This window comes from Carcharhinus amblyrhynchos, chromosome 6 (genome assembly GCF_965287045.1).
Source record: "Carcharhinus amblyrhynchos chromosome 6, sCarAmb.v2.hapA, whole genome shotgun sequence".
NCBI classification, from domain to species: domain Eukaryota; kingdom Metazoa; phylum Chordata; class Chondrichthyes; order Carcharhiniformes; family Carcharhinidae; genus Carcharhinus; species Carcharhinus amblyrhynchos.
Window position 1 is genome coordinate 34,600,586 of NC_137329.1, and position 13,818 is coordinate 34,614,403.

At 39.2% G+C, this 13,818-nt stretch overlaps 1 protein-coding gene across 5 annotated transcripts in view; it reads right to left on the reverse strand.

Annotated features, from left to right (window-relative positions):
• trim66 (tripartite motif containing 66) overlaps nucleotides 1–13,818 on the reverse strand; it is a 210,952-nt gene that overhangs the window by 89,405 nt on the left and 107,729 nt on the right. Inside the window, exon 1 of one of the 5 annotated variants that reach the window (XM_080190178.1) lies at nucleotides 6,269–6,328. The exons of the other annotated variants lie outside the window; for them this stretch is intronic. The gene's annotated coding sequence lies outside the window, so the exon portion shown is untranslated. Of the gene's footprint in view, nucleotides 1–6,268; nucleotides 6,329–13,818 lie in introns of those variants that run through there. 5 annotated transcript variants of the gene reach the window in all.

The following is a 13,818-nucleotide window of genomic DNA, read 5'->3' on the forward strand; positions in this document are numbered from 1 at the left end:
AAGGTTACAGTCTAAAATTGAACTCAGTTTCCAGGAAGGTGTAAAGTATCTCATAAAAAGACGAAGTGTTCTTGAGCTGCTGAACTTTACTGAAAGGAGGCTGGGGACAGAGAGATCAGCAGGGAAGCAAGGTGAAGAATTAAAAATAACAAAACTACAACCTTGGGGGTCACATTTACAGATTGGACAGAGGTGTTCCACAGAGTAGTCACCCAATCTGTATTTTCTCTCCCCAGTGTAGTGGTACATTTGATGGCATCATGCTAGAGGTAGCAGAAATAGTGGAGGATGATCCATTGAATACGGATGCTGGCAAGGAGGAAGGTGAGGAATGTTTCACCAATCTCACAAAAAGGCAGGCATAGCTTGGTCTGTGGAGACAAGCGAGAGCAATCCAGGTAATAGGAAGATACTGGAGATGAGCAAAATGCTGTGTGGGGGGAGCAGGGAGAAGTAACCAAAATAGTAGACACAGAAGAAGTGATCAGTTTCATGCCAAAATTCACTGACGTGAGGATGCAAGGGGATGAAGTTGAAAACCTTCATTTAAAGCAGAAATTCACAGTAGAAGAAAGGAAACAAGAGGATAATCGCACAAGATGAGATGGAGTCAGAGGGAAGTAAAGTGAAAGAAAAGTTCGGAGGGGCCTTGGTATCCATGAGTGGTTGAAGTTTGTGATCCTTTGCATCTTAAAAAAAAAAGACAACCTTTGGTTAGTCACAAGATGAGACAAAGGATGAAATGAAACTTTGAACCAAAACAGCCTTGAGACAGGGTGAGTCAGTGCCAGTGCTATTGAAAACACAGGTTGAGTATGAATTTGGTGGCATATGGCACAGTGTGGCTTTCAGGATGTAGCAAGAGCAGCAGTTTGAGGAGTAAGTAATGTCTAGGAGACATCTGTAATCATGAGTGGATCTGAAACATGAACGAAATTTCATTCAAAACCTACATGGAAAAGAAAGCCAGAGCCAGGTGCTGAGAAAGATGTTGATGTGAAAGCAACTTTTAGTAGGATGACAGTGGTTAGCACTGCACCAGGGACCCAGGTTAGATTCCAGCATTGGGTGACTGCCCCCGTGAAGTTTGCACGTTTTCCCCAATGTCTGGTGGTTTTTCTCCTGGTGCTCTGGTTTCTTCCCACAATCCAGAGACGTGCATGTTAAATGCATTAGCCAAGCTAAATTGTCCCTTGTGTCCCAAGATGTGTGGGATAGGAGGATTAGTGGGGTAAACACATGGGGTTAGAGTTTAGAGCTTGGGTAAGATGTTCTGTCAGAGTCAAACTCGATGGGCCAAATAGCCTCCTTCCACACTTTAGGGATTCTATTCTAGATTTGATCAAACATGAGAAAAGGAGATAGAAAGCAACAAAGATGAACAAGGTAAAAAAGACAAATGGAAATCCCAAAGAGCAGGGGTAGACATTTTCAAGGTGGGTGTTCAAGTGGCAGTGAATTAAATCCTAATTTTAAAAAAGGTGCTGGAAAACCAAAACGGAAAATGCCTGATATACTCATCAGGTCTAGCAGTATCTAAAAAGAGAGAATGGATGAAGGTTTTTGGGATAAATGGGTCATTTCTGGAGAGACAAACTGAAAATAGGAAAGCATCAGAGGCATCATTGCTGGGGCCTCAACTATTTACAATCTATATTAATGGCTTGGTTATAATACACTTAGTTTTTTCTTCCAAGTTTGCTAATAATATAAATATAGGAAGGGGAATAAGTTGTAAGGAGGGCACAGAGTCTGCAAAAAGTTATAGATAGGTTATGTGAATGGGCAAGATTTGGCAGATGGAGCAGTAAATGTGGGAAAATTAGAGTTTGTACACTTAGCTGAAAGGAAAATACCATTTAAGTGGAGAAAGACTGCAGAATACTGGGGTACACAGGAATCTGAAAGTCCTGTTCAGGAATCACAAGGCAAAACGAATGTTAGCCTTTATTGCAAGATAGATAGAGTATAACAGGAGAAAAATTTTGTTACAACTATACCTGGAGAAAAATCACACCTGGGGTACTGTTCTGATGTCCTTACTAAAGGAGTATATAATTGCATTGAAAATTGTTCAGAGAAAATTCGCTAGATTGATTCCTGGCATGAAGGATTGCCTTTTGAGGAAAGCTTGAGTCTTCACTCATTGAAGTTTATAAGAATGCTAGGTAGTCTTAGTGAAACATATGAGATTCTGACCAGCATTTATATACCCTCCTTAGGTTTTCCCTGAGAAGACTATTTAGTGAATGGCTACAGCAGTGATGATACTCCCACATTGCCATTAAATAGGAACTTCTGGATTTTGATCGAATAATATTGAAAGTACAGTGAATCATGTTCAAGTCAGAATGTGCGACTTGGAAGTAATAATGTTCCCAGCATTCACCTGCTACCCCTGGCCTTCTAGACGATAGAAATTGTGGGTCTGGGAGGTGCTGCTGAAGAAGTATTAGCAAGTTGCTACTGTGCATCTAGTAGATAATGCCAATTGCTACCATGGCACACATAGTAGAGGAAACAGGTAGTCAATGGGTAGGATGCTCATGAAGCAGAGTGCTTCATCTTGGGTGGTGTTGAGCTTCTTAAGGGCAGTTGAAGCTGTCCTCTTACAGGCAAGTGAAGTGTATATCTCTCACAAATAGCCAGGCAACTTCTCACTGCCATCTGCTAATTAAAATCTGAGACTAGAGTCATCCTAACACTTTGTCTAAATACTTATTTATTTTCATAAAAGTCATAATCACTGAGATTAAAATTAGGTGCAAGATGTATAGGAAAAGGCCTAGCTCCAACTACGAACCCAGCATGATGCCTCCTCTGCTGAGCTCGCAGTCTGCCCGTGTCCAACACATCATCACAATGCAGGACAACCTGGGTTACAACATCAGATACTTAAAGAACCTAAATTTGCTCTTTCAGTTCTTACCAGCCAAGATCCATGAGTAATAATGGACTGGTGAATATATAAAACACATTTTTATTAAGTATGTTAAAAAGCACAAGTTTTCATATTTATCTGGTCTGTTATATAATACACATTTAATAATATTGCATTGAATGTTACAACACTGCTTTATTGCTATTATGTTTTTGTTGGTATCTGGAGCTATGTTCATTTTTTTAAGTGTTAAAATGGGATCATATTGGAAAATAGTTTGGGGAGTGTTGCCATAGGTCATATTAACCTAAATTAGAAATTAATAAAACTAATCGATATAAACTGGTGTGTAATGATTTTCACTGTACAGTACATTTGGTACCAAACAAACAGTTTAGTGGTTTCAGCTTGTGCAATTCCAAACAGCTTTGACCCAGTTAAATTTTTGGATATTTTGTTTTTAAGTGTAAAAGATCAGGAGTCATAACTCATTTAAATCATTTACTTCTAAAGACTCTCAGATTTAATTACACACCAATGATCTTTGCTGAAAATGCTGAATACATAAAAATCATTTTTTTGTTTCTAATTGACTTAATTTGTAGGTCTGCAGCCACAATCATCCTGTGTGGGGGCATGAAGGCCAGTGGCTATACACCATCTATACGAATGCTGTTTTCCACAATCCTGTACATTCATTTACTGTCAACAGTGAATTAAACCATTTGATGTAAAGTAGAAAGGAATTGGACAAATTAAACAGCTTTTAGCAACAGGATCCATTGTTAAATCATGGTTTATGTTGCTGCTAAATATATTAAAAAGAGCACATCAAGCTAAAGCGCAAGTTGAATTTCAGAGAACCATGACCTCAAATTTTAGAAAGAGAACAGTTTGCAAGTAATAAGCCACAAGGAGCTGTGGAATAGAAGAACTTTTAAAATGCTGAAAAGAGAGACATGTTGTTGAAGCTTTTCTTTGTGTTCTCATCAGGATAGAATTTGGGAGCAATCATTTTAATTTTGGCATTCCAAATAAATACAAGATGAAAAGCTTCAACAACAGGTCTCTTTCTTCAGCAATATCTAAACAGTGTACTACCAAGTGACAAGAAGAATATTCCTTCTTGCATTCAGCAGCAAAACTATGGGATCAAAAAAGTCAAGGACAGGTCGCAAGACACCGGCAAATCCACTCCAGTGGTCGTCACATTCCAGATAAAAGATATACTCAGTGTCTATCCTAAATTTCTTCTGACATCTTGCTACTCTAGTAGATTTTAAAATATTGCTCTGTCCCATTAAATGCCTCCCATAATCCTACAAAATTCCCTTAAAGACTTCTCTTTTTGTAACAAGAGTCCCATCTCATTGAACCATCCCTCATAGCTTTGCTGTGACAGCAGAGTCCAGCCTTGTTGTCCCCGTCTGCACAATCTTTTGGATCTGCATAGGCTTATGAAGTCATGGTTACCTGAACTGCATTAAAATATCGCGTGTGCTATATCCAGGGCCTCGGTATGATCTCTGTGAACCTGAGCACAAACAAATCAGCATTCTACTTAAACACAAGTTCTGGCATCAGGTTATTATCAATCTGAAGCATGAACTGTTTTTTCTCTCACTTCAGATGCCAGCTGACCTGCATTTTTCAAACTTTTTTTTGTTTTTATTCCAGCACTTTTGTTGCTTAATGTAAAGTGTCATAATTTAGATGCAAAGAGCAATAGGTTAAGAAACATTTCAAAATCTCTTGCACTCGTATTCCACCCATGAAGCATGCAAACACTTGTTTCAAAAAAAATAGCCATACTCTTTGACCCAGAGAGAGATAGGAGTGTACCTATGTCCACCAAATTTCAAAAGACATGTCTGTGACAGAATTGCCGTATGAATTTTAAATGGCAGTGAATGGTGTTTTTAGGCAAACAACATAGGTAGCTAATCTGCACGTGTAATTGCAAATCAGATCTGAGGCATTCAGGTCAGGCAACCCTAACCTATACAATAAAGCCAGATATGATCTATCAAAGATGCCAAAAAATAGTACTGGACCAGGCTAGCCACACAGACTCTTGCCAACTATGGCGAGACATAAAAGCCTACAAGATGAAGGCAGGTAAAATCGCCGGCTCCAATGCATCCCACCCTGATGAGCTCAATGCAATCAACAACACCTCCTCCACGATCACCCTCAACACTGGTGCTCCACAAGAATGTGTCCTCAGCCCCTTACTATACTCCTTATACACCTTTGACTATGGCCAAATTCCCCTTCAATTCAAGTTAAGTTTGCTGATGATACAACCATTGTGGTTCAGATCTCAAACAATGATGAGACACAGTACAGGAAGGAGATAGAGACAGGGAATCTGATGAACTGGTGGGACAACAAAAATCTCTCTGCCAATGTCAACAAAACAAAGGAGATAGTCATTGACTTCAGGGAGCGTAATGGAGAATAGGGGCCAAATAGAAATGGTCAGGAGCTTCAATTTTTTAGGTATCCTGATCACCAACAACCTGGTTCCCCCCTCCCATGCCTATACTATAGTTAAGAAAGCCCACCGATGCTTCTACTTTCTCAGAAGACTAAGGAAATTTGACATGTCTGCCACAATTCTCACTATCTTCTACAGATGCACATTAAAAAGCATTCTTGCTGGTTGTATCACAGCTCGGTATGATTCCTGCTACAAAGGATCGTGAATGAAGTCCAGTCCATCACTCAAACCAGTCTCCCATCCACTGACACTGTCTACATTTCCCACTGCTTCAGAAAAGCAGCTAGCATAACCAAGGACTCCACACACCCCGGACATATTCTCTTCCACCTTCTCTGTCAAGAAAAAGATACAAAAGTCCGAGATCACATACTAACCGACTCAAGAAAAGTCTCTTCCCTGTTTTTGCATGGACCTACCCTACATTAAGTTGATTTTCCTCTACACCCTAGTTATAACCAGCACTACATTCTGCACTCTCTCCTTTCCTTTGTCTGTATAGCATGCAAAACAATACTTTTCACTGTATATTAATATATGCAACAAAATAAAATGATTCTCATTGTCATCTTAATAAATCAAGAACACGGTCAAAAATTCATCCGCATTTGATTAATTTTCTTAAACTTCAATGCGTATATTTGAGTACTGAAGACCAGCCTAAATCAAGAATGCAATAGAAGGTAGATTTGGTTCAAAATGTGAGGCAAGTCACCTTAGAGTCACTTCACCCTTAAAAGAAAACAAGCTTTTGTTTCTTTCCTTCCATCCCCAGAGAAGATCCTTAATTAATTTAAACTGCCAAGCAAAGCATTCTCTGAGCAGTCAGCAGGTACGAAGAGCAGAGCAGCAAAAATTAACTATAGAATACAAGAGTATATTACCACAATCTTCCTGACCGAAGCATAACCATACTTCATATTCCACAATGATGCCTCCACCAGACAGAGCTGCAAAGCTACAGTAGCAGTTGTTTACCTCCATCCATTTCAAAGTTTGTCTAAAGTCAGTGAGAGAACAGAGATAAGTGCTTATTATCAATGCACAAATTATAAATGACCACTTGTGCCTTACAGTTATGTCTATAATCTCACTGCTGTCAAAGTCTAAAAAAATCAAGAGAAAATGCCACAAAAACAATTGGCTATTATTTAAATAGCCAGACAGCAATGCAATTCAGTATATATTTCAGACGGGCATTTGAATTAGTCAACTACGAACACATGTTGCCAGAGCAAAAATTGCTCTGGAGAGCTTATTTGTAGCCATGTAAAACAAATTAAATCATATTTTGTCATGTTTGATCATATACTTGGATTTGAATCTATGGAATGAAAATCTGCCTCTACCAGCTTTAATTATCCTATGTGAAATGGGCTTGGACACCCTCAACGAATCACCGTGGGCATAACTTCATAGCATAAAATAGTCTATAAATTAATAATGAGTGCCAGGCAGGCCAAATGGATGGCGTGTGTGCGAATTGTAAATTCACACTTTGTGCAGTAAGAAAATTCCTTTAAATTATGACAGATTATTATAGAGAACCAGATGGAGCTTTTGCTGAAAGTAATCTGTTCATTACTGAACATGGGAGGAAGTAATTTTGATCCAGTCTGCTGATCAGCACAAAACAAACCACCTCCAAAGAGCTTACAAGAGCTAAATTCCATAAATTTTTCAGATCAAAGAATTGTCAAACATCTAATTTTTCAACAGATGATTTTTTTTTTCCTTTTCAGATGAGGAATTGGGTGAGGAGTAACTTTAGATCCACAACTTTGGGAATTCCATAAAGGTAGGCATCTCTTCGATTCCACAACCACTACTTCATGTGAAATAATTAATTTTTTTTAATCCATTCAAGAAATGTGAGCATCGCTGGCTATATGCTCATTCATTGCCATCTGAATTGCCCTGGAGAAGGTGGTGGTGAGCTGCCTTTTGGAAACGCTGCAGTCCATGTGGTGTAGGTATACCCACAGTGCTGTTAGGGAGGCAATGCCATGATTTTGATCCAGCAACAGTGAAAGAACAGCAATGTGTAGCCCATGTTATAGTAATGTCAAATGTAGTAATCCTAAAAAAGGACAATTGACTTTTAAATCTGTGCTAGAAAGCAACATTTTTAACTGGCACAAGTGGCATGTTAAAATCATTCTAACTCAACAAGTCATGTTGGATTATTATCAAAGTTCCTTTAGGGGGCCAATATCATTCAGGACAGTAATAGTTTTTAAATGCTCAAACAAACAAAAACAAAAAAAAACAAACAATGGAAATACTCAGCAATTCTGGCAAGAGAAAAGAGTTAACATTTCAAGTCTGCAACCTTTCATCAAAATGGAGTTACAGAATTCCATGGCATTATTTTGAAGAAAGCAGAGAAATGTTCTCCGAAGGCCTGGCCACTTTCTATGCACAGTCATAAGGGCGGGAGAGAGAGAGGAGAGAAGGGGGACGGGGGAGGGGGTGGGGAGAGAGAGAAAAAAAGAGATAATCTGGGCATTATTATACTACAATATAATAAGATCTTGCTGTGCTCATTTCCTACATAAATGTTGGCTACACTTTGAAGTATTTCATTGGCTGTAAAAGATGTTGTTACATCCTATGATCACAAAAAGCACTACATCAGTGCTTTCTTTCCTTGCAATGTTATTTTCCAGACACAGCCCAACACCTCTTCCAGTGTGGCAGATGACCAGATTGTAACCAGCTACACAAATTACATTTCAGCTTTCATGTTGATGCACACCTGAAATTGCTATTGGCATTAAAACAATTTTACAAGAGCAAAACAATGAAAAATTATGGAAGGGCATATCGAAATTATTAGGGTCAGCTATTCTTCATTTTCTAATTTTAATTCTGTTTCCAATGGTCATTTGAAGAGTTAAAAACAATTCAGCAAATTAGATTTTCAAACTTAACTAAAAGAAACCTCAGGAATCATGGTCGAAAACTCCCAAGTCTAATTCCTCAAGCAGTGTCTCAAACAGAAAGCCCTTGTCACAGGTTTTCTTTCAAATATCATCAATGTGCGGTCATTTTTCAATCATCCCTTCTTCCAGCATAACACACAACATCCCTCCCACCCTTCTTCCAATTGTTAACGGATTCTAAATTATTTTACTTCATGCCCTGCAACTCCAGTATAGCCTGTCTTCAAACAGATATCACCTGGAAGCTTTAACAAAATAATTGAGCTAAAACAACATTTTCAATGTAAATCGTAGTTAGGATAGAAATAGGTCACCCCTCATGTAAGATCATTTCCAGACAAGTGATCTCCAACTGGGCCAAGTTCCAAATCGTTTTGGACACAGACTAGAGTCAGCTTTTACCATAATGCTAGCCTTGTACTCATGAGGCTCAGTATTGACTCAACAAATGTTCCAAAAAGATGAAATAGCAAAGAGCTGTTAATACTAATTCACCAATTCACACACATTTGTTAGAATCATGGTTGTAATTTTAATACCAACCGGAAAGAACATCAGTATTCTTTTCTGCTACTGGAACATGGTGAAAACAACACCACCACTGAATAACATGATTATAATCCAGTAGCGTAAAGTATCATTGCAACAGATTGGCATTCATGTCAACCAGGTATAATCAAATCAGTGAATTGCAGTCAAAATATATGAGACTTGCTCTACCAAATTAGTAAAGCTGCCATTTTTGCACTGATCAAGCCATGTTTTTTAGTTTATTTATTATGTCACAAGGAAGCTTATATTAAGACTGCGTTGAAGATACCGTGAAAATCCCCTAGTCACCACACTCTGGCACCTGATCAGATACACTGACGGAAAATTTACCATGGCCATGCATCTAACCAGCACTGTAGGAGGAAACCGGAGCACCTATACAGAGGGTGGCGAGTATCTGGAACAAGCTGCCAGAGATAGTAGTAGGGTGGGTACAATTTTGTCTTTTAAAAAGCATTTAGACAGTTACATGGGTAAGATGTGTATAGAGGAATATGGACCAAATGCAGGCAATTGGGATTAGCTTAGGGGTTTAAAAAAAAGGGTGGCATGGACAAGTTGGGCCGAAGTGCCTGTTTCCATGCTGTAAACCTCTACGAGTCATCTGGAGGAAACCCTCGCAGAGAATGTGCAAACTCCTCACAGACAGTCATTCAAGCCAGGAACCGAGCCAGGGTCCCTGGCTCTGTAAGGGAGCAGTACTAACACGATGCCAGCCACATGTTTGTTTAGGCTTTCTTTTTAATCCCAAATGCTAAGTATATCACTTCTCATGACAGTATCTTACTGATTCTATAGATAACTGGGTAGTCCTCCCTTTGGTAATTCATCTTAGTATGGCACCAATGCCACTGATGGATATTTCATGTGGGCTGCTAACCAGGGCTGTGTATAGCGTTATAAATACTTATAGCATCAAAGATTGTCGTACACCCTGTTCAGTATTGTCCCGTCGACGAAATCTATTAATCGTGTTCATTAGTGGAAGAGAACCTGCACAATACTTGGTTAAATCAGCAAGTCTGTTTCTTGGTCTTCATTTCTTGGGCCTGATGGTTCCATTTCCTCCCATCCACATTAATTTAGGTGCAGTGCCATCGATAAAGCTAGTGTCAAACTAAAGTTAGAGAATTTTGAGGTGGGGTGGGGTTGCTGTGGAGAATGAGGGAATAGTTAGATGGGAATCAATGTTTCCCATAAGGTGAATGACTGCCCATAAGTCACTACACAGGCCGCACACAAACTGGCCCCTTTAAGTTATTCTACATATTCAGCCTTGCAAAAACAAAAGGCTGATCACCCAAATAAAACACCATGCATGCCAAAAATTGAAGGGAATGCTGGCGGTGAGATCTACTCCCTTCAACTGATTATGCACACATGAATCATCTGCAATATCCATTTAAAACTTGTTTTTTTCCCCCCATATATTCACTAATCTTCTCATTTGATATTGTACCTTCCCCCAAAACCAGACTTCCCACTTCTCTACATGTCCAGACCCAATTCTTTCCAACTCCAAGAAAGAATTTTCTATCATATTGAAAACTCATGTCAAAAACGAGATTTAGTTCAACATTCCACATTTCATTGTATTAAAGTCAGTACAAGATCACCAAACAAAATTGTAGTCAAAATGCCAGAAGATTTTCTGCCAATGTTTTGTTGTCCTATTTATAAATTATCAAGTTGGAAAGTCAAATGCCTCTGGAAATCCTTTGACATGTTTTTGAAATAAAATTGAATTTACTGAAATAATTGTACCAGATCACGGGTGTTAACCTTTCATCCTGAAATGTTTTCACTTTAAGTTGTTCTGCTAATACTATGCGCTGGTACCTCTTTTGTTGAGCAAGTCTCTGTATGGCAGCACAAATGTTAATCCTTAAACTAAATGTTTTTTTCCTTAAGCCTGCCCTGATCATCTGTATGCTTAGGCACACATTTATCCTTTCCTTATGCTGCCACTCAAGCTTCTCATGTACCTTTTAATTCATTGTTGTGTTTCTTCTTGTTTAACTGAATGGCAGCTAATTTTATCTGAGGCATTACAAAAGCCAAATACTGCAAATGTTGGAAACCCAAAATAATATAATGCTGGAAATGCTAAATAGGCCAGGTAGCAACAGATGATGTTCGAGGTTGATGGCCTTTCATCAGAAATCTTAAGCAAGTACAAAAGCAGAGAGAATAGAGGAGGGTGAGAAAGAACAAAAGTGAATATCTATGATTTAGAGGACAACAGTAGCGATTAAATATGAAAAAGGGAGATTTTGCAAGGCAAAAATGTGAAATAAATGATGCAGGAAACAAAAGATGGATCCAGAGAAGTTGTCAATGAGAACTGCAGAATCATCAAAAAAAGATTCAAAATGGATGAACACAGCAGAAAGGGCTATTAATTGTCTAACCAAGAGATGAGCTGCTGCTCCTCAAGCTAATATTCAGTTTCACCAGAATAGTACAAATTGAGCCCAAAGAGATCAGAGAAGGGTTATGGCAGAGAAATAAAACAACAGGCAACAATCACAGACAAATTCTAATCATAGATCTTCCATTTTGTTCTTTGTCCTCATTTTCCCTACTTTTGTGCTTGCTTAAAACCTCTTACATCTTTTATTTTTTTCTAATTCTGATTAAAGGTAACTAAAATGTTAATGTATTTTTCTCTCCATAGATTGTGTCTAATTTGCTGAGTACTCCCAGCATGTTCTCTTTTTATTCATGGTCTATGAGCTATGTTGGTCCTACTTCAGCTATCCATTTCATCATGCTCACATAAAATACTGCCAGATATTTTAAAGACACTGTTTCTTCCATCTTTGTTCCTATAGCCATCTTATTTCTTAAGCAAAAATGTTTGTGTTCTGTAACAAATGGCACTTTAGTCACAAAAGTGAAAAAAAACCAGAACATTCAGTTTTTTGCCACAAGGGGTTCTGAGATTATGTTGAAAGCAAATGGTCAGAACAGAGAGTAGAGGGAGATTTGCTTCTCATGTGACCATGACAAAACTGATCCAGAAGGTATTTATTTACAGGCACATGGAATGACAATGATAAATTACATAGATATAGAAAATAGGAGTAGGCCATTTGGCCCTTCAAGCCTGCTGCACTATTCGTTAGGATTATGGCTGATCTCCATTCAACTCATGCTCTTGTTTTCTACCACCCCTCCCCCACACCCCCTGCATATCCTCTGATCCTTTAACCCAAAAGCAATATCTAACTCCTTCTTGAAAACATACAATGTTTTGGCCTCAACTGCTTCCTGTAATAGAGAATTCCACAGACTCACCGTTCTCAGTAAAGAAATTTCTTCTTATCTCAGTCCTAAATGGGCCTCATGGCTGCAGTCAGCTCCTACAGTGACGACTACAGAGGGCCACACTTACCAGAGAGTGATCCTCCACCCTGCTCCTTGATTAATCTCTGGAGTAAGGGGCCCATGGCCCAGAGAACCAATCATGGTAGGGTATCAATTACCCTCCAATCAATAACCACTGTTCTAGAGTCTGTAGAAACTTGGAAGATGACCAACAATGCATCTATTATTTCTAGGGTCATTTCCTTAAGTTCTCTGGAACATAGATTATCATGCTGTGGGGATTTATTGACCTGTAGGAAGGGAAGGGAATTCCTTTGGCCCTAATTAAAAGTGATTTCTCCTGCGAGTCAGAGGACATCAAAAGGAGTCTTCTGACACCTGCAGTTTCTTTAGAGAAAGGGGGATCCCTTCTGTAGAACAGAATGCTGCTCTGATTTGGAAACCACGTGTTCAGGAGATATGGAGATGGGGTATGGAGATTAAACTGAGCAGACCACTTAAGTTTCCACAGTTCAAAGGGCAGAACAAAGACTTTGATCAAAATTACCTGAAATCACAATGCCAAGCGTGATCGTTAGGTTTTGCAGGGCTGGAAGGGATATACCAGCCACAAGACCTCCATGTCAGCGGGTATTTCCTGTCAGCTAATAAAATGCAAATCAGCAGATTGCATAAATGGGCGGGAATGTGATTGGGACTGGGCAGGTGAATGTCAACGGGTTTGCTGCCCAGTGGGAATCCTGAATGCCTCATTCAGCAGGATGTTAGGATTCCCACCAGCAGCCAATAGGGTTAGTGAATTCCACCCCTCTTACTCAATTTTTTAAAAAATTCTATCATCCTAAGTTCTTTTATATAATGTTGTCAGTTATTAGGAGAATGAAATCAAATTTCACTGAATAAAGCATTTTGGTCAATTCATTCAAGGAATGTGACCATCGCTAGGGAAGCCAATATTTATTTCCCACCCCTAATTGTCCTGAAAAGGTGGTGGTGGTGAGCCATCTTCTTGAACTACCGCTGTGCACGAGATACTCCGATAGTGCAGCTGCCAGAGGTTTCCAGGATTTTGATCCAGTAACAGTGAAGGAACGGTACTTTATTTCCAACTCAAGATGCTGCACTGGTGGTGGTGGTGGGAGTGAATGCTTAAGGTGATGGATGGAACACCAATTAAGCTGGTTACTTTGTCCTGGATGGTGTCAGCTTTATTGAGTTTGCACTCATCCATGCAAGGAGAATATCCCATCACATTCCTGACTTCTGTCTTAGACAGTGGAAGACTTGGGGCAATCAGATGTTTACTCACTGTAAAATATTTAATTTTTGACCCGCTTAGACTTAAGATTGTTAGTGAGGGGATCAAAGCTAGCTAGTTAGACTCTCTCTCTTGTTGGAGAAGGTCATTCATTGCCTGACTCTTACGTGAATTGCTCAAAAGTGGCCGACGGCTGGATGATGTCCAGGTCTTTCTGCATGCAGGCACAAATATTCACAATGTATTCATCACAAATAGCCCATTTCTCACATGATGATGGAAGGGTACTGGAGATGGAGGAACACAAGCAGCAATGTCCTGGGATGAAACGACTGGCCTCTAACATCAA